At 42.3% G+C, this 15,563-nt stretch overlaps 1 long non-coding RNA gene across 1 annotated transcript; it reads left to right on the forward strand.

Annotated features, from left to right (window-relative positions):
- Positions 1-1,310: 1,310 nt before the first annotated feature.
- LOC117358704 lies at positions 1,311-9,929 on the forward strand. Its single transcript, XR_004539062.1, has 3 exons — positions 1,311-1,422; positions 7,993-8,088; positions 9,147-9,929. It is a non-coding gene; the product is annotated as an uncharacterized LOC117358704 (long non-coding RNA).
- Positions 9,930-15,563: the final 5,634 nt, after the last annotated feature.

A 15,563-nucleotide genomic window follows, 5' to 3' on the forward strand; every position in this document is an offset into this window, starting at 1 on the left:
CTGATATCATGACAGTTCAGACATAATTTATGTTATGTTATGTTTGGAATAATGGTTATATATATGAGGTTCAATAAAAGAAAATTTTCACTGCCTGATTCTATTCTGACCATTTATTCCATTTCATGGTTATTACAAAAAATATTTTTTTACATGGGTGGGTGTCAAAAAATGATAGGCCCTGGGTGCCACATACCCTAGGTACGCCACTGCATAGGGCTCCTTTTACTATGCTGCGATAGCGGATTTAGTGCACGCCACACCTTAACGCCAGCATTGAGTTGGTGTTAGTTCTAGCCACATAGCGCGGGTTTAGCATGTGCTAAAATCCTGCATGTGCTAAAAACGCTATCGCAGCTTAGTAAAAGGAGCCCATAGAGAGGGAAGAAATGCATCGAAGCCCATAGAAATTGAATGAGCGTTGGTGCTTTTACTACGGCAGCAATGCGACCGTGGCTTTGTATAAGGGGCCCTATACTCTTTACAGCTTATGGTAAAACCAGAGCAGTGCACTTTTAGAGAGCTGCCACATGATCCAGGTCCAGAAGGGAGATTTTTGGCTACATCAGGATTTCCAATAACTCCATCCTGACATTTTATGAGACCAGCGGCACTGATTTCAATGTGCAAAGTCAGGGACTACAAATCTCACGCTGCTTTAGGATGTTAGGTCGAAACCAGGACTGACCAAAGTTTTCCCCTCCAGGAACTGGGTAACTTGACAGTTCCAATAGGTCTCGCCACTAACACATGCCTAACACAGTTAAAAATGGAACACTGTGGGATGTTTTCAGGCATTCTGCGGTATCTCATAATCTTACAGAAAAGAGAGAAAATTTTTCAAAGCAATTCCCATGGGTCAAAAAGCATTGTACCTGTGAAAATGCACTCTGAAAATTGCCCTATCTGTATGTGGGTAAAAGTATGTATATGCTGTCACAGGGTGGGACCCTATGACTGAGAAGGGTAGTAGGAAAACGCCTGTGCCAAGTGCTAGGCAAAGGAGAATGCAGACCCAAAATGAAAATACACTACTGACACCTCAGCCCAGAACCAGTCAAGGAATGTTCAGTAAGGAGAAGCAGAATACCCATTTGTTTTCACCTAGGTTATGGAATGGGAAACAAGAAGCAGGTGGAACCCAACAGTGCTGGGAATATTATTCCTAGGGGGAATGTTTATGAGGTAACTCACAACATTCATTGGGGACCCAGTTCGAGGCAACACCAAGAATATTCTAGTCTCCACTTTAGTTAGGAACAAGCCACACCTAAAGCTTGTTATCAGGAGGCTTATAAGGGCCAGCAACAGTATTCACAAGGCAAACAGCCACTGAATCAACCCAAGCTGGAGAGGAAACTTTGTAAAGAAGCCAGACCACTTCCTAGGACCAGAAGCAACTTACTTCAACCAAACATACAGGTCAGATACACTCATAATGATTTTGAAATGATAGATGAAGTGCTTAATAAAACTTCTGACAACAGGGAGTGTTTGGACTCAGAAGAAGCCATGGACTGTTATGAGAGGGATTTTGAAAGTGACCTAAATGCCATGGATAATGAAATGGTTTAAACTGGAGGTTATGCTGGAGGGTTTTCTTTTTGTGTCCAATTAAGCAAGCCTAGCTACTGGAATTGTTTGCTAGGGTTTGTTGAGAAAGGGGATTGGTTGTCCCAGTAAACTCTGAATTGAAAGTTTACTTTAATGTTTGATTGAAAAGATTTTGCTACACTTTAAGACTGTGGTTTCTAGGCTGTGGCAGGAGCGCTGCACAGCCCTGGCAGTGATCTTTTGACTAGGGGGGGGGGGGGTTCTTTTTGCTAGATTGTGGGTCCTATTGGGAAGGGACTACAACCAATGATCGCGGTGTGAGGCGCTCCCTTTCTGCCCTGAACTCCACTATCGGAAGAGCTCGAAGACAAATCCAGTCTGACACTGCCAGTGAGAATTTTGATTTTGAAATGTTTTGAGCCAGAAAATGGTAGTTCTAAGCTGCAAGAGTGCCCTGGTATGAGAGACATTTATTTTGTTGTCCAGGGTGAAGGGTCACATACTACATGAATACCTGAAGGGGTCCAGGGTGAAGGGGCAGAACTACACGAATACCTGCCTCCGGGTAGGCTCAGGCCTAAGAGAGACCATATTGAAAAGTATTGTGAAACTGTGTTGTCTTTTGAAGTTTGGGTTGAGCACTGAGAAGTTATAAAAGCCTGTTTGCAAAGTGAACTTCTGGGGCAAAAGTACTGTATTTTTGTTTGATGTCGGAAAAAAAGAATGCCAGCAATATTCATTTTGAACTGTTGAAATATTGAGTCCTGGAAGAAATAAAGTTGTTTAAGTTTTGAACTAATCAGGTGTTTTATTCCAATGGGAACCGATTAACCGCTCTGGGCTCTTTTGACTACCTCCCTCTTTGGGGCGTGGTTCGGCCTGCTGACGCACAGTGACAGTGCACACATCTACAACATGACTATTTTCATCTTCACTTAGGATGCAGTTTGAAACAATCATGTACTTTCATTCATATTATCAAAAGTGTGCTATTTTATCTGAAAAGACACCCTTGTAAGAAAGAGGTGCAAGTATTTGTGGGTGTAATTTTTCTTAGGCAGTTTTCAAAGTGAAAAATTTATGTATACTTTTCCTTTTAAAAATGTGTGTAAAGTCTACTGGTAAAAGTCAGATTGTGCAGTGATATTGTAAGATGACAATTGCTCCCCTCCTAATCCAGTAACAGCATTTTTTCATAACTCAAATGTATTATAATATACATATGGAAAGATTTTATGAGTATAGTTCCTTTGTGAGGCAGGGCGGGCCACATTTAATTAAGTTCCTTTACACAATCACATGCGGTATGTTTGACCTTCTCTGCTACTACTTATGCAAATGCATGTTGCAAGAGAAGCAAGTTCCTGGTATGTAGAAAATCACAATGCTCTGAATTTGGTGCTTGGCTTCCCTAGGCACTTTCTTTTTAGCACTAAAAACCTAGAACTACTGGCAGGCCCTATTGAGCCTAAGAATATAAGAGTAGCCTTACTGGGTCAGACCAATGCTCCATCAAGCACAGTACTCGTTCTCACGGTGGCCAATCCAGGTCACTAGTACCTGGCCAAAACCCAAATAGTAGCAACATTCCATGCTACCGATCCAGGGCAAGCAGTGGCTTCCCCTGTGTCTGTTTCAATAACTTCCAGGAAATTGTCCAAACCCTTCTTGAAACCAGCTACGCTATCTGCTCTTACCACAGCCCCCGCAATGCGTTCCAGAGCTTAACTATTCTCTGAGTGAAAAATATTTCCTCTTATTAGTTTTAAAAGTATTTCCCTCTAACTTCAAGTGTCCCCTAGTCTCTGTAATTTTTGATGGAGTGAAAAATCGATCCACATGTACCCTTTCTACTCCACTCAGAATTTTGTAGACTTCAATCATATCTCCCTTCTGCTTTCTCTTTTCCAAACTGAAGAGCCTTAACCTTTTTAGTCTTTCCTCATATGAGAGGAGTTCTATCCCCTTTATCATCTTGGTCGCTTTTCTAATGCTAATCTCTTTATCTCTTGATAAGGAGACCAGAATTGAACACAATACTCTTAAGTATAGTTCTCCAACCCATGCTCTTCTACTGCCTCTAACACAGCTGTTCTAGTTACTTTGGTCATTGCCTGGCTCTCAGGGTATCTATGCTGCCCTATAAGAAAAGCTTGGGGAGTCGGGGCATTGTACAACTCAAACCCACTGAAAGTTAGGTATTGTCAAAAGAGAATAGTATAGTTGTTCCACAGACACTACCAGCAGCAAGTCTCCAGAGAAGGTGGTGGTGGTGTTTAGGGGGGATAAGCAAAAGAAAACTGGTTTTCAGAGAATGGGGTTGGACACGATGATGGAGGCTGACTAGTGAGATAGTTGAGAGGAAACCGAGATAAACTTGGATGGGGTTGGAAGACTGTGAGTGGGAGAAAGTTTTGTGAAAGATAGTTTTGGAGAAGCATAAGGGAAGATTGGCTGGTGGATGGGAAGAAAGATGGGGGGGAGTGGTGCAATGTATCAGGGAAGATGGGCTGGGTGGGGAATAGATGGACTGAGAGAGATGATGTATATCTGGGGGATCAGACTTCATTCAAATCAATCTGAATGTGCCTGCAATAATTACACTAATGTACTAGTCCATAATGTGATGGTAGATAAAGACTGAAACCTATGTCCATGTAGGGCCCATATTTCAAGCACACTTTTCCAGATAACAGCACCTGCTATGCTGCTTAGATTCATTTATTGACGATCAGTGGCACTGTTGGGATCATGATGCTGAAAATCATTACAGGCTACCCTGGGATAGCAGAGTTCTGGGGCAAAAGGGGGACTAAGCAAAGGCAAAGCATTAAACTTTCTAATTTTATCCAGTTAGTTATCCAGATAGCAGATTCAATATTACCATAATCCAGAGGGTGGTGCTAGTTACCGCTTAAGCTGGATATTCTGCACTGGCCACTATTTTGATACTGGCACTGACTATCTGGTTTTTGTTTTTGGCCATGTGAGGGAGTCTATAGGTCGCTATCACTTACATAAGTAGTGCCTCTGGTGGGTCAGACCAGAGGTCCATCGTGCCCAGCAGTCCGCTCACGCGGTGGCCCATCAGGTCCAGGACTTGTATAGTAATCCTCTATCTATACCCTTCTATCCCCTTTTCCTTCAGGAAATCATCCAGTCCCTTCTTGAACCCCAATACCGTACTCTGTCCTATCACACCCTCTGGAAGCACATTCCAGGTGTCCACCACCCTTTGGGTGAAGAAGAACTTCCTAGCATTGGTTCTGAATCTGTTGCCTCTTAATTTTTTCCAATGCCCTCTCGTTCTTGTAGTTTTCGTAAGTTTGAAGAATCTGTCCCTCTCCACTTTCTCTATGCCCTTCATGATCTTGTAAGTCTCTATCATGTCCCCTCTATGCCTCCGCTTTTCCAGGGAAAAGAGCCCCAGTTTCACTAATCTTTCAGCATATGAAAGGTTTCCATACCTTTTATCAATCGGGTCGCTCTTTTCTGAACCCTCTCGTAATGCCATATCCTTAAGGTATGGCGACCAATATTGGACACAGTACTCCAGATACGGGCGCACCATCACCCGATACAATTGCAGGATAACTTATTTCATTCTGGTTGTAATATCTTTCTTGATAATACCTAGCATTCTATTCGCCTTCTTAGAGGCCGCTGCGCACTCTGCCAACGGTTTCATTGTCTTGCCCACCATTACCCCCAAGTCCTTCTCTAGGGTACTTTCACCCATTACCAGTCCTCCCATCGTATAGCTGTACTTCGGGTTTCTGTTTCCTATGTGCAAGACTTTTACATTTCTCTACATTAAACTTCATCTGCCATTTCGTCGCCCACTCTTCTAGTTTATTCATATCCCTTTGTAAGTCTTCACAATCCTCTTTTGTCACGACTCCACTAAATAGTTTGTCATCTGCAAATTTTATTACTTCGCACTTCATCCCTGCTTCTAGATCGTTTATAAATACATTAAACAGCAGCGGTCTGAGTACCGACCCCTGCGGAACACCACTCGTGACTCTCCTCCAGTCAAAGTAGTGGCCTTTTACTCCTACCCTTTGCTTCCTACCCGCCAACCAATTTTTGATCCATCTATGTACATCTCCTTCCACCCCATGGTTCTTTAGTTTCCGTAGTAGGCGTTCATGGCATACCTTGTCAAAGGTTTTTTGGAAATCTAGGTATATGATGTCTATGGGGTCCCCTTTGTCCATTTGTTTGTTAATTCCTTCGAAAAAGTGCAATAAGTTCATTAGGCACGATCTTCCCTTGCAGAATCCATGTTGGCTTGTTTTTATCAGTTTATTCCTTTCTAGATGCTCATCGATGCTGTCTTATCAGCGCTTCTGCCATCTTCCCCGGAACTGAAGTCAAACTCACCGGTCTGTAGTTCCCCGGGTCACCTCTTAATCCTTTTTTAAAGTTGGGCATAACATAGCTATCTTCCAATCATCCGGGATCATGCCTGTTTTTAGGGATAGATTACAAACCCACTGTAGTAGTTCCACTATTTCCTCCTTTAGTTCTTTCAATACCCTAGGGTGGATTCCATCCGGGTCCAGAGATTTGTCAGTTTTTAATCTATATGCTTATGTAAGTCTTCAATGCTTACCTCTATGGATGTTAATTTTTCTGTTTAATCTCCTTTGAAGATTTTTTTCAGCTTCCGGCACGTTGGATGTGTCCTCTTTTGTAAATACTGACAAAAAACACGTTTAGTCTATCCGCCACTTCTTTTTCCTCCTTCACCATTCCTTTCCTATCTCCGTCACCCAGCGGTCCCACCTCCTCCCTTGCCAGCTGCTTCCCTTTAACATATCTGAAGAATGGTTTGAAATTTTGTGCTTCCCTGGTTAGCCTTTCTTCATATTCTCTTTTTGCTCTTCTAACCACGCGGTAATATTCTTTTTGATGCTTCCTGTGCTCTTTCCAGTTCTCCCCGGTTTTGTCCTTTTTCCATTTCTGGAATGAATGTTTCTTGTCTCCTATCGCTTTCTTCAATTCTTTAGTTATCCACACTGGGTCTTTTGTTTGGCTCTTTTTGCATCCTTTTCTAAATCTGGGGATATACAGATTTTGCGCCTCACTCACCGTGTCCTTGAATAAAGACCAGGCTTGCTCTACAGTCTGCGATTTATTTGAGCTGTTCCTAAGTCTCTTCCTTACCATTATTCTCATCGCTTCATAGTTTCCTTTCTTGAAGTTAAAAGTTGTCCCTGTGGTTCTTTTTCCCTTCGATATTCCTACTTCAACTTTGAACTTGGATTATATTGTGATCACTGTTTCCCAATGGTCCCTCTACCTCCATTTCCTTTGCAGGTCCTCTTAGTCCATTAAGGATTAGATCCAGAGTGGCATTCCCTCGTCAGTTCTCTGACAAGCTGCTCCATGAAGCAGTCCTGTATAGCCTCCAGAAATCCGGTCTCCCTAGCGTATTGTGAGTTTCCAAGACTCCAGTCTATCCCAGGATAGTTGAAGTCTCCCATAACAATCGTGTTACCATTTTTGCATTCTCGCTTCAACTCAGCTTTCATGTCTTCATCATTTGCTTCGGTTTGCCCAGGTGGACAATAGTACAGGCCCATCTTTATCTCGGGCCCTTTCCTTCCCGGTATTTTAACCCATAATGATTCCAATTTGTTGGTCATCGCCGCTATATCCACTCTGGTCGAGTGTATGTTTTCCTTTATGTATAGGGCTATTCCTCCTCCTTTCTGGCCTGACCTGTCCTCGCAATAGTTTGTACCCCGGCAGTGCTATGTCCCATTTGTTTTCTTCATTTCACCATGTTTCAGAGATTCCAATGATGTCTAGGTTCTCTTTTTTGGCCATGACTTCTAATTCTCCCATTTTATTCCTTAGGCTCCTTGCATTAGTATACATGCAATTTAAGTCCTGGTATTTTTCTGTCTTACTTTTCTTTTCCTGTGGTACAATCATCTTGTCGTCCTCTTCTTGATGTAAATAAAAATTCCCTCACAGGATCAGAATCAATTAAAACCCTATAGTCCTATTCAAAGAGGAAGTGACATGGGATGGGTGGAGCCAGGAAGTATAGAAAGCATGCCTTAATTTAGTTTAAGGAGTCCCAGGGAAGCGAGAACCCACCCTATAGCATATGCCTTCACTACTTATGTGTAGCTATCAGAACCTGGCTCAGCTTTGTCTGGCTATACTGTATGTATATCTGAAGGACTACTCTCAGCATTTGCTCACTCTATCACATGTGGCAGTTGTGGGACTGGAGCTTACTCTGCCAGAAGGATCCAGAATCCTTGGCTTCCAGGCCATAAACTATTGCTTGGTCTTGTTGAGACACCATGCTGGAACATCAGGCAAAAGGGGCTAGCCCTGCTTTAGTTAGGGGTTGGGAGAAGTTAATGCCAGACAGATTTTTATTTTATTTTTTTTCCTTTTTGTTCTCTTGTATAGTGTATGCTTCTGGGAGCTAACGCTACAGCAAAAACATGGAATGGTTACTCCAGGCCTTAATGGATGGTTGGGCTGAGAACTTTTCAGCAGCCCCTCGTAAGTTTTATCATTATCCCCTCCCCACCCACCCCATTTTACTGGGCTTGCACTGGCTTCCTGCTGAATGCATATGAAGTGTAACATATTGGTGTTAACCTGTGTTTGTACATGTCTCGGCCTATATAATTGGTAGGACTGTTGCAATCTTACAGGCTGAAGTGCACTTTGTTAGCTGTTGGGTTATTGTCTGCTGCTAGACTAGTCATTACTTATGTGTCTGCTTTCTATTCTGTGTTGCCAATTGCCTCTTGACCTGTAGCTTGAGGCTAACCTTGTGCAGTCTTGCAAACTGGTAAAGGTGTGGTTCTTTGGGCTGGCTTTCCCTGAGGCTGTAACAAGGTGAATGAAATGTAATTACTGTTGTGGGAAGGTTGGAGTTGTGATGTGCAAGGAGTGGGATATATTTAGGGTATGGGTTTTTATAATTGATTTTAATTAAGTAATCAGTTTTTATTTGTAATTTTTAATTTATACTTTCTTACTGTTTATACTTCTCTATGTTATATAAAGTGAGATATCAAATACTGTTGCATAGGGATGCTTTGAGCAGCTCAGAAGTGTTGCTGAGGTGCTTTGGGGGGCCCACTGCTCTCACACTAGTTCTGCTTTTAACTAGGGTTATCAGACGTCCAGATTTCCCTGGACACGTCTGGGGGTCTGGACTGCTTTTCAAAACCCAGCACTTTGTCCGGGTTTTGAAAAGCTTCCCCCGAAAAGGTGGGTATAGCTTGACCAGAGCAAGTGGTTAGGGCAGCAGGTCTAGGGGGGTCTGGATTTTACAAATGTAAAATCTGGCAACCCTACTTTTAATTATAACCTGTACAGATCTACTGCTCACTATATGGACACGTTAATTACAGAGTCTGGAGATGGAGTGACAACTAAATCCTCTAAAAAAAGATAACATAAACCCTGCTGTGCCAATGCCAAGATGGCTGAGGTGAGCACTCCGGCTGCTTTGTTGTTCTCTGCCATTTAATTAGAGCATGTTGCTGAAGCTGTCTTTTTTTAAAAAGCTTTTGGGGTACATTTCCAATGTGAATTCTTACTTGCAGAGTGTACGCAACGGGTTGGTGAGTTGGAGCAGTGCATTTCTTCCATAGAAGAATCGGCCGTAACCACAGGTGTGCAGCTAAGTAACTTGCAAGCCCAGATTAAAGAACAGGCCATGAAATTAGATGATCTTGAAAACCACTCGCGGCACAATTATGTGCGTTTTCTGGACTTACCTGAAACGATCCCAGAGAAGCAGTTGCCTCATTCTGGAAACTTGGATCTCAAAGGATCTTCCTTGTTGAATAAGGGGCCCTTGTATTTTTAAGCGGGCGCATCGCCTGGGTCGCAAACGAGAGGAGGAACCTTGTTCTCAAGTGGTCACTGCGAGAATTCATAATTATGCTCACAAAGAACTGTTGCACCTCTGCAGAAAAGAGACTCTTTAAAATATGATGGGGGAACTAGTGCGTATATTTCAGGATTATCCTCCAGCTCTTTTTGAAAGGTGTAGAAGTTTTACGCCTATCTGCAGTGTTTTATGTGAGCGTAAAATTCAATTTGTTTCTCTACCCAGCGGTCCTAAACACCCCAGTACCCTGTATCTTATTGTTAATATCTTGTACCTTATTGTAATCACCCCATTACCTGCTCACTTTGTATTATCCTGTATCCTACTGTTAACACTGTACCCTCTCTAGACACGACTTTCACTGTAAACCGCTTCGAACTTAGGGTATAGCGGTATATAAGAAATAAAATTATTATTATTAAAGATTTTTGGGGATGGCAGGAAGCCTTTCAGCCACTACAGGAGGTGCAGAACTGTGTCAATAAATTATCAGGGGTGCTTGGGCACACTCCATGAATCATCATGTTCTCATGTTTACACTGAGATGGTATAGCAGTTGCTGGGCCTGTGGCTTAGAAGATCTTGTGTTTCAGTTGTTACTCATGTTAGATGATTGATTGCCCACTTTTACACATTAATAGAGGCATGCTCTGGGCCTCGTGGCGTTTTCAGTTGGGGTGGGGGTCCTCCCGGTTCACAAAGTGATTTCCTGTTCCCTCGTGTGCATGTGCACAGCTGGAACACTTCCTTTGTTAAAAGGGAATATTATATGAAAAGAGGAGATAGGTGTGAGGGAGTTGGGCTGCTGCATGGGGCCGGTATTAACTGATCGAGGATAGGTTTACCAGATTTTACCTATGTAAAATCCGGACCCATAGACCCCCCATCCCCCCCAGGCTCTCTCAGTTCTATCCATCCCTGCCCCATTATGCCCAGGTCATACTTCAGCCTCGCTCCTAGCCCCGCCCCACTCAGCCTGCTCATCAGGAGGGAGGGCATCCCCGCATGTGCAGATGCTCCTCCCGACGCAATCGGTTTTTCAAAACCCAGACGAAGTGCCAGGTTTTGAAAAGCCATCCGGACGCCCGGACATCGGGTAACCCTAATCGAGTGGCCTTATAGTGTCCCTTTATGGGATTGCATTGCTCATCATGGAATTTTTGCTTGTTTTGGTGTCTATGGACTTTGGGGCAAGCGGGTTTAGGCCAAAGTGGAATGGCCCTTGGGTGGGTGCCAGGCACCCAGAGGTGGATATTTGGGAGGTATTTTGTTCTTTACAAGGGATTTTTGATACTCCATAACTAAATCAGTGAAGTATTAACCACCTTGAATCTTGGAAAGTGGGAATAGTATTACTACCCCAGTAAAATCTTAGAGACCCTGGATAGACATTGCCTGTTTGCAGGAAACCCAGTTATTGGAGGCTGAAACATTAAAACTGTAGGTTGGAGATATTTGTTATTTTGCTACAGATAGGCATAACGGGGGAGGGGGGAGAGTGGGAGTGGTGGTGCTAGTGCACAAGGGTTTACCTTGCAAAATAGAAGTATAGTAAAACTTGGTTTGCGACCATAATTCATTCCAGATGCCTGCTTGTAATCCAAATCACTCATATCGAACCAAATTTCCCCATAGGAAATAATGGAAACAAGACAATTTGTTCCACAACCCAAAAACTTTAATGCCAAATACTATACCTACTTGTATTGCATGATCTCACTCATTTAGAACAGTCGCTACACCCCCAGAGCGTCAGGAAAAGAAGAACCATCGGCTCAGTTGTGGTGATGTAACGCGTGTGTACTGTATGTACTCGTATTGCAAGACATTGCTTGTATATCAAGTTAAAATTTAAACAAATGTTTGCAAAACACTTGCAATCCAAGGTTGTACTGTACTGCTTAAATACAAAAGGCCACTATGTAATTTTGAAAGTACACCGTCAGGGCAGACCCCTATTTTTTTATTGTCATGGATATGCCATAAGTATACAGATTAGGCTATGGCTGGGGGCATAAATTTAACTCTTAATTCACCCTTGGATCACTTGCCTGCAGGGGTGACAGGGGGGTGGCCTGGACAAAAGGGGTCATACAACATTTTGTACTGCCTTGTAGATCTGCGGAGCTTACTGTACCCAGAAAAATGTGATTATACCCAGATGTCTAGGGCGCATGGCACCTTCTCCAGGTTGGATTATATTTTTGTTCATAGGTCTTTTTCCTCATGTGTCCTCGGACAACATAGGACCAGAGGACATTTCAGATCACTCCTTTAATTTGGTTGGAGCTGCTGAGCTCCTGTCCTATCTCTTTAAGCATCCTGATGTTTCACAATATTTGAATAAGAAGTGGGAGGATTTTGTGGTACATAATAGCAAGCAGACACTCCTTTACTATTTTTGGCCTATGGCTAAAGCTATATTGGGGGGGAGATATTATTTATGCGGCTGCACATAATAAACATGTCTCAAAGAATCAAATTTCCAGAGCAAATTAGGAGCCATAAAGCGTACATGCTGGATATTAGATGGCTGTCAAAAATTACAAAGACTAGGGGACACTAGAAGTTACAGGGAAATACTTTTAAAACCAATAGGAGAAAAATATTTTTTTCACTCAGCATAGTTCAGCTCTGGAACACATTGCCAGAGGTTATGGTAAGAGCAGATAGCGTAGCTGGTTTTAAGAAAGGTTTGGACAATTTTCTGGAGGAAAAGTCCATAGCCTGTTATTGAGAGAGACAAGGGGGAAGCCACTACTTGCCCTGGATCGGTAGCATGGAATGTTGCTACTCCTTGGTTTTGGCCAGGTACTAGTGATCTGGATTGGCCACCTTGAGAACAGGCTACTGGGCTTGATGGACCTTTGGTCTGACCCAGTAAGGCTATTCATATGTTATGTCTGTTGGACCCACAAAAGAGAATTTGGTGTCCACTAGAGTGGCTCTTAATTCTATGCTTCACGAGTGGATGACTCAGATGCTCCTGTATCAGAAATAAGTTATTTAAATGTGGTAAAAGATGTGGGAGGCTTTTGGCATAAATCACTAACCCCCCCCCCTTTTTATTTTTCAAAATTAGCACAGTTTTTAGCTTTGGCTGCGGCAGTAACAGCTCCAAAACTTATAGGAGTGGCAGCACTGTTACCGCCGTGGTCAGCGCTAGAATCACACTATGGTTTTGTAAAAGGAGGTACGGTACATCTTGGGGCAGGACTCCTATTAACTCCCTACAAACCCCTAATGGTACCTTGCTAACCAGAGTGGAGGACAAAGCAAAAGCTCTTACCACATACATTAAGGCAATATGAGCTGCTGATGGTGAGACCTCTCGGGAGGAAACTCTTGTCTCCCATTATCTGTGGTCCATGGGAATGCCAGTACTTTCACAGGGGTCTCTTGATTTCCTTAATAAACCCATAGCAACCAAAGTTCAACCTGCTAGAAGGTCTCTTGAATTATGCTCATCTCCATGGCCTGATGGATTTTTTTAGGTGAATTTTATAAATTGCTTCAAGCGCATTAGTGGGCCTCTGTATGAATAATTTTGATACAGTAGTTGTCAATGACCATTCCCATCCCCCGCCCCGAGGATGAAAATGTAGATCTAATCAGTTTGCTTTGAAAGCCAGGTAAGCCAGCAGATTGGCCAGAGGCCTTTCAGCCAATTAATGTGAATATCAAGAATTTTAGCAGAGTGGATGGCAGGAGATTTGCCTGATTTGTTAGAGAGATAAGTGAGTTTTATAAGAGGCAGGCAGTCAGTAATTAATGCCTGGAAGCTGCCAGAGTCTCAGAGAGCATCTCTGTTGGCTAGTTTGGACGCAGAGGCCTTCGATATAGCAGTGGCCTTCTCTTTTTAAAATTAATGCCTATTGCATGGGAGGGCAGCAATTTCTGCTCTCTATGCAGATCTGCAGGCATCTGTGCTGGTGAATGAGGTGCGCATGATAGCCCCTCATTCACATGCCAGTGGCACCAGTCAGGACTGTCCTCTATTCCCCCTTGTTCTTTGTGTTGGCTTTGGAGCCTTTACTTCATAGGTTGTGAGCCTCAGATGAGGTCTTGGGGATGCAGGTGGGGAACTCCTACATCAAAGAGTTGGCTTTTGCTAATGATTTAATAATTGTTTCAATGAACCCCCGTCGGTCACTTTTTGCTATGTTACAGATAAGAGCTTATGGGGACTCAGTAAATTTTAAGCTAAATTTAGTTAAATCTACAGCTTTGCCGGTGCTCCTCGATATGACTTTGCTGGGAAGGTCCATTTCTTCTTACTTGGATGGATCTGTCTCTTTTATATGATGGTACTGTGCAATCTTGTTGACATGCAGCAGAAATTACGAGTATGGCAGGCATTCCCTGTGTCTTGGTGCATTAGTCTTTTTAATATGATGCGGGCTCCTTGCAGGTTTTATGTGTTTCAGATACTGCCATTGTTTCTAAGGGGTACAGATGAACGACGCATCAGGGCATTAAAAGTTCACTTGTGGCAGGACAAGTGTGCCAGACTACTGATTACTCTCGTTCAGACTGCTAAACTGCAGGGAGGTTAGGTGGAAAAGTCACGCCTGCTTCGGAGCATGACTTTTCCATCTAATTTTATGCAAATATGCATGCAACATTTGGGTCTTTTTAAAATTTGTTTAATTTTTTATGTATAATTTTGAAACGTTGCTTTTATTTGTTAGGTTATTTTTATGTGATTTCATTTTATGCTATTTTCATTGCAGGTTTTTGTACAATTGCATTTGTTCATATCTTATTGAAGGTCACCTGAAGGGATGCTTGGACTGGTGTCTAATAAAAATAAATTATGTGCCTTTACAGCATTAGACCCTATTATAAAATCACCCTACAGATCTAGTAGATGTGGTGGTTCTTATATCTATCTATCGCTGTAATGGCACATAATTTATTTTTATTAGACACCAGTCCAAGCATCCCTTCAGGTGACCTTCAATAAGCAAATGAAATTAAACAAAAACCTGCAATTAAAGTAGCATAAATATATAACAACCCTTATGTAATTTTTTTTTGCCATAGCCATACAATGGCCAATTTTCCTTTTTTTTTTTTGTATTAATGTCCATGCACTAATGTTGCCATCTTGTAGCGTGTGACCATAAATAAAAAAATTAGTGTGTGAACACTTTCCATTAGCCTGCGCCTTAGCACGCGCCTTTGCAAAACGTCGTCTGAGTGAAGTAAAAGAAGCCTCCCTCCACTGGTCATACTAATAAGTATTTGCATGACTGGTCAAACTAATTAGTTGCATGTCTAGATAATCTAAGTCTGCACTACCTATTCCAACCTGCACTCACCGCCACTGCTCGAACGCACAGCTGAATCACCTCAGAACCAAGCTTACCCTCCTCAGTTTGCCGACTTAGGTTCTTCTATTCCAGCCTGCACTCGCAGTACAAGACAACCCATGGTGCATATAACTCTAAAACTGTTGCTACTGATTCGGATTCAGTGCTACTGATTTACTACTAATCTAACTATTAATTTAATTGCTAATTTAACTTTTAACATTGAATCTGACTTAGTGATATCAGTTTTACTGCTATTTAACTAATCTAACTGTTAATTTAACTGGTCTTATTGAATCTGATCTAGTGCTATCTGATTCACAGCTAATTATCCTAGAAACTGGAAGTAACCAACACCAATAGCCATTAGGACAAGTAGGAGTCAGTTTAATCTGCAAGCATGCATCTCCTACTGATTCTACTAATCTATCTAATATGCAATAACATTAAGGATGTTAAGTCACTCTATCCGCAGCTACACTCAGCCCATTATCTTGATCTACCCATCAGGCTTATAATTACCCAACAGGAAGACAGAGCAAACCATATCAAGGTAATCTCAAGCAACGGAAGACATCAACGTACCCCAAAAAATAAAAGGATAAGGGAAATAAAACCTATCAGAACCATTACATCCACCAAACCTATCACATCTACTTCCGTTCCCTATGCATATCAACACCAGATCTGTTAGGAACAAAGCATTTTTAATTAAAGATTGGATCATCAACAGCAAATAGCTTGTCTTTTCCTAACAGAAACGTGGCTACTGTCTGAAGATGGCCTAATAATAAATGAACTTCTACCAGATA

This window comes from Geotrypetes seraphini, chromosome 4 (genome assembly GCF_902459505.1).
Source record: "Geotrypetes seraphini chromosome 4, aGeoSer1.1, whole genome shotgun sequence".
In the NCBI taxonomy this organism is placed as follows: Eukaryota; Metazoa; Chordata; class Amphibia; order Gymnophiona; family Dermophiidae; genus Geotrypetes; species Geotrypetes seraphini.